Consider the following 12,479-nt stretch of genomic DNA (forward strand, 5'->3'; position numbering starts at 1 on the left):
GGCGCAATGATTTGCGAAGATGGAAAAAATCGAGATTCGAGCAGTGATTAAAGAAAGGTGTGAAAGCAAAGGACATTCGTGCCGACTTCCAGAATACACTGAGGGAGTTGTTCGGGAGAGATTAGGTGATGATCCGTGCAGTGGTCGGCCAAGATGTGTCACTACGCCAGAAATCATTGCAAAAGTGCAAAAAATGGTCACGGAGGATCGCCGAATGTAAGGGCGTGAAATTGCTCACACTTGCCAGATATCATCTGAAAGGGTATATCACATTTTAACTGAAGAATTAGATATGAAAAAAACATATCTGCAAGATGGGTGCGGCGACTCTCGACGCTGGGTCAAAAACGCACGAGCCGGCCGGAGTGGCCTTGCGGTTCTAGGCGCTACAGTCCGGAGCCGAGTGACCGCTACGGTCGCAGGTTCGAATCCTGCCTCGGGCATGGATGTGTGTGATGTCCTTAGGTTAGTTAGGTTTAATTAGTTCTAAGTTCTAGGCGACTGATGACCTCAGAAGTTATGTCGCATCGTGCTCAGAGCCATTTGAACCAAAAAAACACACGAGAATGGGCATATCGGAACAATGTTTGGCCCGTTTTAGGAGAAACGAACAAGATTTTTTGCGTCGGTTTGTGATCACAGATCAAACCTGGGTGCACTACTGTACCCCAGTGACAAAACAACCGTCAAAGCAGTGGAAACATGCTGATTCTCTGCCTCCAAAGAAAGCAAAGACAATTCCTTTGGCAGGAAAGGTGTTCTGGGATGCGAAGGGGATTCTGTTTGTAGATTATCTCCCCACTGGGCAAACAATTACTGGAGAATACTATGCTAACCTCCTGGTCAAATTGCAACAAAAGCTACGCTAAAAAAGGCCAGGTTTAGCAAGGAAGGAAATCACCTTCCATCAAGACAATGCTCGCCCACACACATGTGCCGTCGCCGTGGCTAAATTACGCGAACTAATTCACCTGATATGGCTCCGTCAGACTTCCATCTCTTCTGAAAACTGAAAATTTGTCTCAGAGGATGAAGATTCACCTCAAACGAAGAACTGACAGCCAGAGTTGACAACTATTTTGCAGGCCTGGAGGAAACTCATTTTCGAGATGTGATGAAGGCCCTGGAACATCGTTGGACCAAGGAGACTACACACCCTCGTATGACAGAATACTGGCTTATGTGTTGCTCATCTACATTTAACTAGAGGTTATTTTCAGTGCAAAATGCGTAGCGTTGTGCTGTTACAGTAACGTTTGTACATTATTTTAGTATCGTTGTAACCAGCTCGACTAAACATCCCTTCCTTCGTTTTCATTTTCATTGTCATCCACGAGAGCAATAATTTCGCGTGAAGATACAGCTGTCTCCTCGTTTACTGATAATGTGAATGAACGGCAGCCTGTGTTATCCAAATCTGTATCAGAACAAGAACATAACGAATGGGGTTATAAAATATCTTCTAAACAGCAAAATTGGTTGCAAAAAACTTGCAGATCAGTGCACAAAAAAATTGTGGCTTCAGGAGCTCCACTTTCCATTACAGCCTTAGGAAATTATTGTCTCCTCTTCTACACATTTCAGCCTTGAAGAGTTCAGCCATCATTTTTGCTCCAGTTTACGTATCACATACATAATTAGACCTCGTCACGTGCGAATGCTTTGTTGACCCTTTTCTTAGCTTTTTGGTAACACATTTTCAGGCTCTTCGAGTCACCATTTGCCGCGATGTTACGAGAATTAAAGTCAACAGCAACTTCTCTCCATGCCTTTACCTTGTTGGCCGCAATGGGTTTAATCTGAGTTTTCGTTTCTTTCCAGTTGTATCTTTGTACTGGTCTAACACAATTTACAGCAGCAAATCTTGCTTGTATTTAGGAAAAGTTTGATGATCTTTTTCCGTTTGCTTGTCTGCACGGTTATAGCTCGACATCTTCAATAATAAATACTGTGTATGTAAGATGTACGATGAATACAGGGTGTTTCAAAAAGAATATACATATTACAAAGTATTATTTTGTGCAAACTATCGATCGCTGCGCCTCTGCTTGGCTATTGGAGCAAGGAATACAGAGTCTAGTTTATGTTAATAGCCGCTAGATGTCAGTTGTCTTCTGTTTTGCTTGGTAACCGACATATGTTTAAAATGCCTACTCCGCAGCAGAAATCATTTTGTGTTCTCGAGTGCAGTTCCGTGATTACAGTGGAAAGACGTTTCAGCCTGAGGTACCAAATTGATCCATCCGAATGGGCGGAACATTCGCAGATGGCATCGACAGTTTCTAGATACAGGACTTGTATGTAAAGGAAAGAGTCCTGCCCGCCGTCATGTTCATGAAGAAAATGTTGCACGAATTCATACTACTTTGCAATCTAGTCGTTCAAAATCAACTCATCGTGCCAGTCGGGAGTTACAACTGCCTACAACAACAACTTGGCGTGTTTTGAGACGTCGGTTGGTTGTGTCGCCATACAAGTTACAGCCGTTACTAGCTCTGCGTCGCGACGACAAACGCAAAAGTGTGGCATTTTGTAAACGAGATTCTTTATGCTATTGACAATTATAACACTTTCGCATAACACATTGTGTTAAGTGAAGAAGCGACTTTTCATGTTAGTGGTCAGGTAAACAAACACAACGTTCGAATTTGGGGCCTACAGAACCTATAAGCAGCCACTGAACATGTACGAGGTTCACCCAAAGTCATTGTGTTTTGTGCGACATCCCGATCATCTGTTCGTGCGGCCCATTCTTCTTTGATGGAAACACGGTTAACGGTCAGCAGTATCTAGCCATTTTACAAAACTGCTTGTTTTCGAGGCTGCACGAAGACAACTTCATTTTTCAAGACGGGGCAGCCCCTCACTGGAGTTGCCAAGTGCGCGAGTATCTGAATGAAACTCTACAGAACCGTTGGATTGGTCGTCAAGGAGCTGGCGAGTTAGCATGTGTCACCTGGGCTCCACGGTCACTGGGTTTGATACCCTCTGACTTTTTCCTGTGAGGTTTCGTTAGAGACAACGTTTATGTTCTAACATTCCCACAGAACCTGGATGAGTTGAAGAACCGGATGCATACCGCCATAACAACAGTGATAAATGACATGCCAGAGTATGGAAGGAATGTGAGTATCGATGTGATAATGTTTGTGTCACTGATGGGGGACATATTGAACATCTGTGATCTGAACTTGAGAGGTTCGTAAATATGTGTGTAATGATTCATATTCGTATGTCTTAAAGTTTAATGAATATATGCAATCGAAATACGAATATTCTTTTTGAAACTCCCTGTATATGCGGTCGCAGCCCAATAATCAAATGTTCAAACACGTGTGAAATCTTATGGGACTTAGCTGCTATGGTCATAAGTCCCTAAGCTTACACACTACTTAACTCAAATTATTCTAACACACACACCCATGTCCGAGGGAGGACTCAAACCTCTGCCGGGACCAGCCGCAGGCTGTAGCGCATCAGACCGCTTGGCTAATCCCGCACGGCAGCGCAATAATCGTCTCGATAGGCGACTTGAGCCGTGTTGCAAAGCGTGTTACGTGCTAGCTTAGATGACACCTGAACCTGCTCCGGTGGATCCAGGTATAGCGTTTACACAGTACAGCTGAGTCCAGAAGATGGTTCATTTTCTCATCTGTCGTCAGATTCGATCTCCAGCTGGCGACGTCCACACAGTCCGGCCGAAGTGCAGCCGCGCCGCGCCGCGCCGCCCCCCGACTCTCTGCCGCGCAGTGCGGTCCCGGCCGTCGGCCTGCTGCTGGGGGGCGAGCTGGCAACGCCGCCCCGTGACGTCACCGCAGGCTGCCGCTGCGGCTCTCAGCTGTGTGCGCCGCTCGCCCGGCTCAGAAGGCGTCCGCTGGAACACCCAAGAGAGAGAGAGGTAAGGCGGCCAGCTGGACTCTGCTGCAATGTCCAAGAGGCCCGCTGTTCGGAGCGCGTTTATCTGGTTTTGTGATTCGCTAACTACTGGTGTCTGTGTGGCTGTTGTTCCATTAAGGCTAGTTTACACTACGGCATTGCGCTGCGATTTCATAATACATGACAGAACCCACGGCGACACCGGGGTTCACATCTGTAGCTCGTGTTCTATTGGCTAGCGTTGCTACCTCTGCATTACAGGGTCCTAGGTTCGATTACCGGCCGGGTTGGGAATTTTCTCCGCTCGGGGCCGGGTGTTCGTATCGTCCTCATCATTTCATGATCATTTATGAAAATGGCGAGATCGGACTGAGTAAAGATTGGCAATTTGTATGGGCGCCGATAACCAAGCAACTGAGCGACCCACAAACCAAACATGATCAGCAATCTGTGTTCACATAAGTTTTATAGTTTTCTGAGTGCCGTAGTCGTGTCTAAACTGAAAGTTTTGACAACTGCACCAGCAGTGCCGTAGTTAATTAATGCCTCTTTGCGTGAAATCACTGCATAAAGAAAGAAATAAAAAACGTGTTTGGGTCCGTGAGTGAATAAAGAAAAGATGTCAGCTCAGTTGCTCACTACTCTTGCAGGTGGAAACTAATGGAAAACCCTTAATCTTATCACAGAATGCTACCAGAATAGGTTATGTTTCCACTAAATAGTCAGTGCTGCAGTGACGAAGGAAAAATATGGTAGTCAGTGAAACAATGTCGCCAGAACTGAAATTAGAAATCAAATTGTGTAGGGTCCAGAACTCTCGTCCTGCTAGAAGGTTCAGATGTAATAGGTGGTGACGTGTTCGCATTAACACAACATTTAACTTAGCCTTTCTCGGCACATGCTTCACTGAGTTTCGAAGAAAGCATGTAGCTCACTGTGTTGTGAAAAATGCATTTGGAATTCGGGTTCCCACTTTCACTTATATGAAGAACCTGTGGTGTCACCGCCAGACACCACACTTGCCAGGTGGTAGCCTTTAAATCGGCCGCGGTCCGTTAGTATACGTCGGACCCGCGTGTCGCCACTGTCAGTGATTGCAAAGCGAGCGCCACCACACGGCAGGTCTAAAGAGACTTCCTAGCACTCGCCCCAGTTGTACAGACGACTTTGCCAGAAGGGGATCACTGACAAATACGCTCTCATTTGCCAAGACAACAGTTAGCATAGCCTTCAGCTACGTCATTTGCTACGACCTAGCAAGGCGCCATTACCAGTTTATATTGAGATTGTAATTATGTACCGTACACCAATTATGTATTATGTACACCAATTATGAATTCCAGCAGCAACGTACCTTATTGGCTATATTAATTACATTGTCCTGTTCCATACCTCAGGCCAGTTTGCGTGAGCTTAAACGCGTGCCTTTCGGCTACCTCACAGTGGCTTGGCTGTCTGGCCAAATCACAACAGAACCAATACCACTGCTGCTAGAAACAGTTGAGAAAATTGTCAGTGCTGCATACGGTAGTTTGTCAGAGAAAAGCAGCTCCTCAACAGTCTGTACCACCACAGCTAGCAGACCAGGAGTGTCTCAATAACTGAGTTAGGAACAAGGACGAACATGAAAGAAAAGCTACAATAATAATTGCAACATTGCAAAGTTCAATTACGTTTCTCAATGAACACTGCTGTCGCCTTCAAATAAATTAATAACGATTTGTGTAACTTTTCCTCCTGTTATCAGTTTCCGTTAAAAAAGAATCGGCCAACTCAAACCAAGGGGGTTTAGTTTTGTAGAAGTGAACTTTTCCACAGCTAGATGTTTTCCATGCCTGTATTTTTCTTAATTCTTTTGTGTGTCCACTCCTAATCGAATGAACTCTGCTCTACAGCTCAGACGCTGTCAACCCATTCATGCACTACAGCGCGGCTGCTTGTCATTTTCGTAAACACCATTTAATCCACGAACACCTATGCCTAGCATAGGTATCCAATAAACGAATCATTTCCTCCCTTCCTCACTTCATACTCCAATTTGACACCTCATCGTCACACCAAACTGCCACACTCTCGCCTCTACTCGCCAAGTTGGTAGAAGCCGAAAATGTTTAGTTTGCGGTAGCATATTTGCATGCAACCCGGTGTCGACGTGTAAATTAGGCTTCAACCAAACGAAAGTAGCACCCCTTCAAGCAAAAGACAGTGGACTCTAGCCTTTGATAATTTATTGATCGACATTTGTCGCCAGTTATCGCATATTTAATCGCAGAAAAGCGTGAGTGAGAACAACGTTGTGAACGGAAAACGGCGTCTGATTCAGATGGCTTGTGTTCCGATGTGTCAGGTGTTTCGTCCTGCGAAATTGCAGTGCCAGCCGTGCCTCGATGCGACCCCGTGCGCATAGGACGCTGGTTCGTTGTCAGGACACCACTGTTAGTCGTAGACAGTTAATAACAGTAATGGAACATCACACAAGCAAAGTTTGATATTTCAGCTGTAAAAGTGCATAGCTTATAATAATGAGTGATGGGCTGCATGTAATGCATATGCACATTCTAGTTACATATTAGAATTGTACACACTTACCTGATTCTCTTGTTTCGTTACTGGGTACCCGAAGATGATCAGATGGTGGACCGAAAGCGATTGGTCCCAATAAAAACGGGAATACAACTGAGCGTTTGACAATGCAATGCTTAAAATTCGTTACATACTTTGTCTTCGAAAATTTTTAATCCAAATTCGTTGTCTTTGCTGGTTGTCAGCCAATCGCTACATATAACATTGCCTCTGGTGGCGAAACGACGCTTTGTCTTTATTTCAATACTTTTAAAATTTTGTAGTGTTTAGGTTGAGAAGGAATGATCTGTGGCATTACTCAATATGTTGGTTAGGTTGAGAGGCGAAAATTACGTTGGGAGTTCGCGATTTCACAAAAAGTTTGTGTAATGTTTGTGCATTATGAAAAACCCTTCTATATATTGTGCTAAGTGTTCAATTGATCATTTTCAATATGTCTTAATGATGGGGAGCAAGTCATTGTACATTTACATCGCAAATTAATCTGTATATAGGTTAAACTCTGAAGATGTGATAGCCATTTCACTTTTTAAAAAAATTAAATATACAGACACGAGTTGGTAATTCCTACCTACCTCCTTTTACACATTACAGTAATAGAAATTCTTCTACGCAGTAGGACTTGTAAGGACAAACTTTATCAGTTTGTCATCAAATTTTACTTCGCTATCTGACGTTTCATATGACTGCGTAAGTGATCAAAAGTTTTTGTTACAGCATTGTACACCAACCTTAATGTGGGGTAGTAAGGCTATTTTTGTTTTTCGTATTGTAATTATGTACGTCATTGTTCCTTTTGAATTATAGTGGATTATTTACAACTAAGATGAGTTACCAAGACCATTATTCTGCAGGAAATTATTGAATGAAAATATGCAAAACATGTCAAATTACTGGTTTGTCTGCTGCCAAAATATGCAATGATTCTAAGTACAAATGTAGCTGAACTAAGTTTTGGGAGTTTCGAAGTGTTTTTTCCCAATTTAAGTTCTCATCAGTATGGACCCCTAAGAATTTTGAAATTTCCTCCCTATATATTTTCCCACCATGTTACTCATCCTTGCTGTACTACCTGTAGATGTGTGAAGCTGAATATCTTCTGTCACTTGCAGAAAACCAGCCGTTAATAATTTTGAGGACTTCGTTTACCATTTCTTTTGTTTCCGTATGTGGGCTCGGATTAATTACGATACTAGTGTTATCTGCAAAAGGAACCAATTCTAGATGTTGTTTACTCGATGGACGATCATTTACATGTATTAGGAATAGTAGTGGTATAAGACTGAACCCATAAGTGATTTCTTCCCAATCAGAATTATGTCCCTGGACTATATTGCTTGAGTTACTAAGTACAGCTTTCTACATTCTTTTGCGTAGGTATATTATCCATTGGTTGCCTATACCATCAGTCCCATAAGACTTAAAATTATCTAGGAGAACACTGTGATCCACGCAGTCAAATTCCATAGAGGGATCGCAGAAAATACTAATTTGCGCTGTTTTATTATTTAATGCTTGTAAAATCTGGTGAGTGAACGTGTAATTGGCATTCTCAGTAAAGGAGCCCTGTTGAAACCCAAACTGTAATTTTATAAGGATACTATTGTCACTAAGGTGAGATAATAACTTAGAATACGTCATCTTCTCAAAAATGTTTGAGAATGTCAGCCGTGAAACAGGTTGGTACTGACCGACATCCGTCTCATTAGCTTCCTCCAACAGAGGTTTAACAACTGCACATTTCAGTCGCATGGAAAAATGACCTGGAGTTGGTGATGCATTACACATTTCACATAAGATTGCGCTTATTGAATGGGAAAAATTTTTAGTACTCTGTTGGAAATACCATCAAAATCAGAAGAGTTTTTATTTTCGAGACGATGTGAAATTTTATTAATTTCAGAAGGCGAAGTTGGGATATATTCATATGATTGAATTTTATGGAAGTTATATTTTCAAGATACTGCTGTGATTTTGCTCTTTAACTGTCTGTCCCTACCGATTTCTATTATATATAAAAAATGATTAAGTGCATTTGCTACCTGTGACTCATTATTTATACCCCTTCTGTTCGCTTAAATAGTAATGTCTTTTTATGGCTGGTTAGCCTGTCTCTCATTTCACTAAATTCCATATAGTATTCTTTCTAACATTATGTACATGTTCTTTGATTTTTAATAACCTTAATAAGTAATTTTAAGTATCTTCTTAGCGTGCAACTACTCAGGATTCCTGCTTGTTCTTGAAGAAAGATAAATTTCCCTTTCCTTTCGAAAGATACTTTGATCGCTGTAATGTTCCTCGGTTTTTGACATGGCTGTTTAGTATCCTGATTAGCTTGTGCAGAGAGCTGTTTTCAAATAATATGAGTTTATCATGGAATACATTAAACTTTTTGATAGCATTTGGTTCTCTATAAATTACATCCAGTTCCATCTCCTGTAAGCTATTCCTAAAAGGTTCTCTCCGAAATGCCCTCCTCTGTAAGAAAAGTGAGTTCATATTTGGGAAAAGTTAAAGCACTCCTAACGGAACAGACGGCACGGTTTGAAGTGCGGCTTCGCTGAGCAAAACTGCCTCACTGAGGCGGGCCTTTGCCGAAATGAGGGCGCGCCCGGTTCACACTCGTAGCGATGACTACTCACGTTCCTTCAGTTTGGAGCTGAATGTGTGCATCGCTGAGTGTATAAGGAACGATCAGTTTCCGTTCGGAGGCCGTACAAGCCAGAATCGGATATCACGCAGGAAACACCGCCATGAGCATTGAGGTAATGCTGCCGAGAATTCTTCCGGGTTGTATGGCCGTGGTCCATGGAACTCTTCTGTCCCTGACGTTTCTTCCGAAGCTACGTTGGACATCTTCGGAGGTGCTCCTGGTTGTGCTGAGTCTTGCCGACTGACGAGTCGGACGTCGAAGAACGGCCTAAATACCGTGGAGAGTGGGCGTGGTCTGCATTTCACGCGATAGCAGGGTTGAACCTTGTCAAGGATAAAATATAGCTATCGATCATAGTACGTCAAAGATAGACTTCTAATTGATTCTGTAGCGCCTCTGTCCGTATATCGCTGAGTTTCATAGCTTCTTTTCTGTTAATATTATCCCATTTTTATGTATTTCAATGGCTTCTCTATATAGCCGTCATAGTACATAAAACATCAGTTTCCGAAAGTTTCACTGCGTGATCACCCGACTGAAGACTCTGTTCCATCCCGCCTGACTTGTCTGTTTTCCATAGTGGGCAAAGACTTTTAAGTTCCTTCAACCGTGTATTCAGACTTCTCTTTGTAGTTCCAATGTGGACCCTACCACGTGTACACGGAATCTTGTATACACCACTTGCAGACAGATGGGGACGTAGTTTATCTTTAACGGAACGTAGTGCTAGGCCTATTTTCTTAGTTGGTCTGAAAATCCGTCTAACGTTATGATTGCTTAAAGTATTGGCGATTTGATCCGTTACCTTTTTGATGCAGGGTAGAGAAATCGTGTTCTTCCATCAGGTTGATGGTGTGACCAAAAGCGAATATTAAACCATGTCGATGGTATCAGTACGTGCATGATACATTTGTGGTTTGGTCACATGGCAAAAAAAACTTCAGAGGAATTCTTTTGTTATTTAAATAGTATAAATCGTAAAATCCGGTTTACCATGGAAATGGAGAAAGACAATGCAATATCCTTGTTGGATGTCTTCGTTATGAGACACTGATGGCAGCTGGAAACATAGTCTGTCGGAAGGTTACACATACCGACAAACTTGCATAAGGATTCCAGTCATCATCCACAAGAGAAAACAGGTGTAATGAAGTATAGCGGACAGAGCTAAAAGGATTTGTGCGCCGGGATACCTGGAAGCCAAGTTAAAACATCTAAAGCAGGCGTTTGAGAGGAATGGGTACGCTACTAAGGAAATAGTTTTGCGGCCGAATTTCACGAGGTCTAAGGACAACGATAGGAGACAGCGATGGATGAACACGGTTTCTCTACCCTTCATCAAAAAGGTAACGGATCAAATCGGCAAGATTTTAAGGAAACATAACGTTAGACCGACCAACTAAGAAAATAGGTCTAGCACTTCGTTCCGTTAAGGATAAACGTCCTCCTCTGTCTGCAAGAGGTGTATACAAGATTTCGTGTACACGCGGTAGGGTCTACACTGGAACTACAAAGAGAAGTGTGAATACACTGTTGAAGGAACATAATTCTCGCCGACCAGGGAAAACAGACAAGTCAGTCGTGGCGGAACATGGTCTCCGGTCGGGTGACCACGTAGTGAAACATTCGGAAACTGAAGTTTTACGTACTATGACTATTATCCACGGCTATATAGAGGAGGCATCGAAATACATAAACATGGGGGTAATTTTAACAGAAAAGAAGCTGTGTCACTCATCGATATATGGGCAGAGGCGTTACAGAATATATGAGAAGTCTTTATCTTTGACCTACTATGATCGATAGTTATATTTTATCCTCGCAAGGTTCATCTCTATCACGTGAAATCCAGACCACGCCCACTCTCCACGGTATTTAGGCTGTTCTTCGACGTCCGACTCGTCAGTCGGCAAGACTCAGCACAACCAGGAGCACCTCCGAAGACGTCCAACGTAGTTTAGGAGGAGACGTCAGGGACAGAAGAATTTCCAACCCAGAAAAATTCTAGGCAGCTGAAACGTCCGGTCGCGAAAGCCTTCATTGTATGATTGAGGTAGTGATGCCACCGACGCACCAGGTTGAGGATAACCGTCTGGTGACACACCGCGACCTGCTGCGTGAAGAAGTCGGTAACTGACTGCGGTACACCGTCGCCTGGCAGGAATCGAAGCTTCGGGGAGAGATCGCGACTGCACTCCGTCCACCGTCAGAATAAACCTCGTGGAATCATTGCACTAAGTTTGCTTCCCCGTTTGCTGGAACCTCATTGGATTTCGTTCCACGTGGAGCGGAAGCCAAGCTGCTGCGAGTACAGTCAAGCACGATAATGAGGATACGTATTACGCTGTGCCTTCCACGTACACCGAAACAGCGATGACACGGGACAGCAGCTTCACTGGCGCACGTAACGTGGACAGCACCTGCTGGGGAACTGATCAAACTAACCTGCAGTGATGTGAACAGTTGCGGTAAAGACGTCGAACAGAAACAAGCGGCGAACAATACAGCTTTGAATGTCACTTCATTCTCATACAGAAGGAAATAATGTGGTGAAACTCGTGCGATACTCCTTAGACGTGGCCAAGCGGAAAACACAGCATGCTTCCGATCTCAGCTAACATAGTACAGTGATAAAAAACAAGTGATGAAAATTCCTGGCTTTAACAGGGGTAATTTGCCTGCGTGGGCTCTGTGTGGCGTAGAAGCGCGCTGTTGATTTCCCAGGTAGTTAAACGTTGAAGTCACTGATGGTGTTACAGCCAATCGCCTCGTCACCTAACTCCTTCCTTATCGCACAAATAGGAATAAATTTCAGTACTTCTGCGTTGATAACGACGCGATGAGAAACAGAATCCCAAACCACCAAAAGGTCCACATTTCCCCCTCTTCTATGACGCGCTGTTCTGCATTTCCTCATCGTTCAGCAATGACGTGTCACAAAGCTTCCTGCTTTAGTTCCAGTACGTTTGAAAGCTTAAATGTCGTGTCAGTTCTCGCGATAAATCCACTACCTCTGCTCCAGATCAGTTCTGTTGCGTTCAGACTGCAGCGTTAAGGTGACAAGTGCAAAACTGCAGCATTGCTATACTGAGCCCGACGCCGTGAAAATTATTGCTTGCAATTTTTCTACGAGATTCACCGCTCTGGCTCGCGAGACATCTGTCCTACAAAACAATGGGCACATTCTGAGTATTTCACTTTTCATATTCCTCGAAAAATTTTAATTGTGTAATGTATTCTTAACTTCAACAATATTTAAGAATCTTTTTTAAAATATCGACAACTAAGAATGTGTGTTTCCAAAGAAAACTAGAATTTTTCATGCGATATGTAATTGGAAACTAGATGTGCACTTTCTTGAAAA

This window comes from Schistocerca nitens, chromosome 11 (assembly GCF_023898315.1).
Source record: "Schistocerca nitens isolate TAMUIC-IGC-003100 chromosome 11, iqSchNite1.1, whole genome shotgun sequence".
Lineage (NCBI taxonomy): Eukaryota > Metazoa > Arthropoda > Insecta > Orthoptera > Acrididae > Schistocerca > Schistocerca nitens.